Here is a 5,462-nt window from a genome sequence, read left to right as displayed (position 1 = left end):
AGAAGAAGAGGAAGAGGAAGAGGAAGAAGAAGAAGACGAAGACGAAGAAGAAGAAGAAGAGAAGAAGAAGAAGAAGAAGAAGACGAAGAGGAACCGTTTGAGTGGGGCGCGTGTAGTTACGCTCCATTCAAAATGAGTTAATGCGCGTGTTAATGAAGTTTGGGCTGATAACTTGTAAAACTTGTACGGCCTTTTTACTTGTATGTGTAGCAGGCCCCATTTATTTTTTATTAAAAATTTTGTTGTCTTTTAGGATATAATTATCAGAACCATTTATTTTTTTTTGTTATTTTTTTTAAATATATGCATTGACTAAATTTACTTTGTAATACTAAAAAATATTAATTATTTTTAAATTATTTTTACTTATAAAAATTAAATAAAAGATATATTAATAATTAACATGTCATATAAGCATAATATATTTTGAAGAATTGAAAGATCATTGATATGCTAATCAGTCTCACAAAATTAAATATTAAATCAAAAGTCGAAATTGATATTCTAAAAAAATTGTTAGTGGCCACGCTTTTAAAACGTGGCGAAAAGTGCTAAAAAAGGTGCCGACAGCTTTTCGCCACGCTTTTTGAGCTATCGGCACGCTTTTGAAAGGGTCATATTTGCTAGCATGCCGGTTGCTCTATCGCCACGTTTTTTAGATCTATCAGCACGCTTTTTTTGTTGGCACGCTTTCATCAGTTGCCACGCTTTTAGGTTTTAACATATCGGCACGTTTTAAAAATGTACCATAAAGTGAAAGATATGGCCATGCTTTTGAAGCGTACCAATAGTAAAAGATATGGTGTCACTTTTGAAGCGTGCCAATAGTCAAAAAAACACGGACCTATTGCCACGCTTTTAAAGTGTGGCTATATCCCTATCAAATTAAAAAAAAATCTGGCATGTGGTTTTACACGTACTCTAATAACACTCCAAAAACAAGAAAAAGCATTGACAAAAATATGTGAATATTATTTTAAAAAATAAATTAATGAAAATTAGTAATAAAATTCAAACCAAATTAGCTATATCGATCTCTTATAACCCAAATAGTTATAAAATACATTGGGATAAAAAATATCAATCTCTCCCTCTTCATTGTAGCTTCATGTTGCTTCATCTCATGACTTAACTGGATTCTACGAGCCCTTACTCTTGCTTGAACTCGACCATAGCCAAGGTTGCTTGAACTCAACCATAGCCAAGGCAGTGAAGGCACGTAACACGCTTCCATCTTTTCCTCACAAGTTTATGGACATTAGACACACTGCATTGAACCAACATACAAGTGTGTTAACATTTGAAGACACTTATTTGGGAATGAAACTATGTAGATTATACAGAAATCAAGAAAATTTTGAACTTGAAGAAAACATACTTGCCAAAAACTGTTGGTCCAACACCAAATACCATAAGCAAAGTTAAAACAGCTTTGTATGTTGGTATCCCTGAAATACAGTAAAAATCAAACAACTAGTTATTAAGAAAGAACCTATTCAATAAAAATACAAGATTCTACCATCTTTCAATAATCAACACTGCCCCAAATTTATCTAATGCAGTCGTTCATAATCCTATATAATCTTGTGTAACCAACCATCCATGTAATCATCCTAATCTTTGCAATATAAAGTTCATGTCCATGTGGGATTTTACCACCCAGAATTCAGTCCCACACATAGCAACAGTTTCAAAATTATAATACAAATGCTACTAAAGTACCAGTTCCATTTGCTTTAATGCGCTTATTTGCCTCTTCCAGTATTTTATTTACAGCTTCAACCGACTCCATACGAACCTAAAAGGAAATCACAGAAGAATGTCATGAAACATCATAATAACATCATTCCTTTTAGTTATAATAAATAGTTAAAACAAGCCAGCAATATCAAATTATTTGAAAGATATGGTCAATCAAACTTTCCACTAGGACTTTCCAAGTTCTTCAAGAGAGTAGAAGTAATCTTTCCACTAATGTCTTCACGAGGCAAGCTATCCAACCCACCAGCGGCAACTAAGGAAGATGAGTCTGATGTTTTGACTGATCTCTTGGGAGCTGCAGATGCTCCGTGAAGCAAAAAAATGAAAAAAAAATAAAAAAATCGGACAATTGGAAAATTAAGAAACAAAAAAGATTTAACAGAAAATACATCATGAACAGCATACCTCATGGATTCTTCTCATACTCAGTATCAAGAGCCCTGAGCAATGCAGGCTTAACATCAGTAGAGAACCCTTTAATATCTGCACAGGGAAAACTTTAGAACCTTGTAACAAATAAATAATGAGGGAAGGACATTCAAAAGTTAATGTAGTAACCTGGACCAACAAATCTATGCAGAACACCCAAAAGCTTAGTTGAAGCATTTCTAGTGGCAGCTGCACTTGACTCCAGCCTAGTTTCTTTCAGAAAATCAATTAACTCCTGCAAAACAGGATTGCATCAGAACATACAAAGTATAACTAAGACTCAAAGAGTATCTGTAAGACCATAATGCAAAATCAATAAGCCACTTTACTTTCTTATTATATAACCTATGAAGCATGAGTACTAATACATGGCATGGACATAATATAATATTGTTGCAAAGATACAGCAATATTTACAAACTCGAAGAAGTAATACAGCTAAGTATAATATATATATTTAAAGAATGATGACCTACAGTGCCCTTAAAGTTGCTTGATTTTCTAGCAAGAACAAATCATCCATGGTCAATAATCTAGGGAGGACAAGTAAGAAGATAAGGATATTGAAGAATAAGTGTGAGAAACTGAAGACAACCTCATGAATATGTAAGCCCTGCTGATGATCCATAGAATTTTGCTGATGATGATCATGTAAGCCCTGCTTCAAGCAAAATGGCTCAATCATCTTCCTTAATGCTTTCCTTCCCCAACTAATCAAGATTAGTGTCTGAATTTTTGCAATCCTCAAAGACAAATTACTAAGAATCAGTAATTTTCTAAGAGATTTTTTTATGCTTTTCATATCTCAAAATTTTAGAGGGAGAGGTTAAAACCATCAAATACAAGTCAGTAAAAAAGAGTATTATATCTAGTTTAATTGGAGAACGTGCAGGTTCAATTTTTGTGTGTTTATTTGTGAATTATTATTCTCTCCGAAGAAGAACAAGTTAAAAAATGGAAAACATAAGATAATTAAGGAGTAGAATCTAATAGCTACCTACAAGTGACTCTTGACATGAGTAATGCTTAGGCCTCTGACATTCATTATTCGCCTAATATGTTATTCTTGAATTGCATGCAGTAAACACCAAACACAATGCAGTAAAGCACCAGACCACTGAAGCAAGAATCCAAGAATTGCCGAGCCAAAAACCACGGGTGTGTTTCCGAAGTTCCAATCAAAGGAGAGGACACCCGGAGGGTCTAAGCAGGGCATCATAGCGGCCAGGAAAATCAATGTAATAGGTGGTGTTTTCCACATCAGTCTGTTAATGAATGCATAAATTAGGCAAAACAAAGAAATAAATCATTTAATGCAGAGAAATAGATAGGAAGCACAAAGAAATTGGCATTAAAAGGAAGTAACAATGATAAAATTACTCATGATAAAGCTGTCCAGTTTTCTTGCTGCTGCAGCCGAGACCAAAGGATTTTATTTACAGCACTCAGTACAATCCACGCCAATGCCACACATGCACCAAAAAAATGGAACTGCAGATCAGTCACCGTAGCCACAGCAACACCGATAGATACCACCGTTAATGCTATAGCCTGTAAAGCGACAAATAATATACTAGGCATTTCAATCTAAAATGAGATGAGCAACAAATAATGTACTAGGCATTTGAAGAAATCATGGTGAAGTGTGCTTCTGCTTGAGCATGAGCTTATCAAATTGTTTCTGAAGATTATCCATGTCATTCTGAAGCTCCAAATACTTGGTCTTGATAGTCTCAAGCTCAAACTTGAGTGTGTTAATGTCTTTCTTGGCTGCTGTCCACCCTTCTTGGAACGATTGCGGCGTCCCTTCCAGAAGCGTTTTCCAGTTGGTGAGTACAGGAGGTTGATACTGATGAGATTCAACACCAACACCTTCTTTCAAAGTAGTGTTGGCCAGTGCATTGCTTATCTTGACTTGCTCAGAGAACAGAACTTGGACTACTACTCTTAGTGGTAGCCTCTCATTTTGAGCAGCATGCATGCAAGCATCAATGGACAGTTTCTGGCAATCCATTACTCGGCACAGTCGCTTCCTTTCGTGCTCGCTAAGCGTCGGATGTGCCTGTTAAATTCAATTCATTAGAACATTGCATACTAGTTTAAGAATGAATTAATAAAAAGTTACCTTAAGATAAGAATCAAGTGCCCTGTAAAGGCCATCATCAGATGTCCTAGCTGAGTCAGGCAAAGCTTCTGCAAGAACCTGAAACTTTGTGAGGGAAAGGTTCCTGTCTCTGGAAACTTCAGTGAGATAACTGTCAACAAGCCTTGCAACTCTTGCCTTTGCATTCATCTGCTTCTCCAAAAATGATTCCCTATTTGGACTAACACTCTCAGTCTGCTCCTGAACAAGAAAATGCTCCAACACCCTCTGAACATGATCCACATCATACACAGTCTCACTTTTTTCATAACAAGGTATCAAAAGATCACCAAGTGTTGCTTGCTCAACTGCATTCCCACCCTCTTCTCCAACTCATTCACCAATGCAGGTGCCACTTTCTACATGTTTGCCATCCTAAGAAGCCTCAGCAAGAAGCTGCATGTAACACTGTCCTTCTGTTGTGGAATTTTTAGGCCACGTATTATGAGAGGTTTTGTGATTTATTTGTAATGGAACTCCCTGGAGAGAATACAAAAGAAAGAAATCACAATCAACTTCGAAAAACCTGAACGAGGCATAATTTGAAGCTGAAAAGAAACTTGAATACCTTAGTTAGGAGAGGCCTAATGTAATTATCTGCTGCTGCTCTAAATTTGTCACCTTGCAAAAAATTTAGGGGTATTCTCTGCCAAACGAGATTCAGCAAAGAATGAACTCAGAATGAGCACCACATATCAGTAGCTGAGCACTACCACAGCTGCAGCAGAACAGAACCAAATGTCAAGAAATTTAGAAAAAATCCCTAAACCAAATATCATATATAGAAATTTAGAAAAATCAGAAATAATGAAGAACCAAGAAAATCAAAACAAAAAATCAAATTCAAAAACAAATAATCAGATCAAGGAAAAATTGGACCAAATAATTTACCATGGCGCTGCGAACGCTGAAGGTGGCTGACGGAGGTGCGACAAGTGACGGAGAGAGAGACGGCGGAGCGACGACTTCACAGAGGGAGACGGCAACACGACGGGTGCTGAACCATGGAGGGAGGAGCGACGATTGAGGGTTTGTGATACAGAGTGAGCGTCGACGGAGGGTTTGAGATAGAGAGTGAGCGCCGAGGGAGGCCTTAACAGAGTGAGTCACCGCCGAAGGAGGGATAGGG

At 36.9% G+C, this 5,462-nt stretch overlaps 1 pseudogene; it reads right to left on the bottom strand.

Annotated features, from left to right (window-relative positions):
• Positions 1-951: 951 nt before the first annotated feature.
• LOC112741370 (root phototropism protein 3-like) lies at positions 952-4,761 on the bottom strand (annotated as a pseudogene).
• Positions 4,762-5,462: the final 701 nt, after the last annotated feature.

This window comes from Arachis hypogaea, chromosome 14, assembly GCF_003086295.3.
Source record: "Arachis hypogaea cultivar Tifrunner chromosome 14, arahy.Tifrunner.gnm2.J5K5, whole genome shotgun sequence".
Classification (NCBI taxonomy): domain Eukaryota; kingdom Viridiplantae; phylum Streptophyta; class Magnoliopsida; order Fabales; family Fabaceae; genus Arachis; species Arachis hypogaea.
The sequence above is the reverse complement of the archived record's forward strand: the minus strand, read 5'-3'. Positions and strand labels throughout refer to the sequence as shown.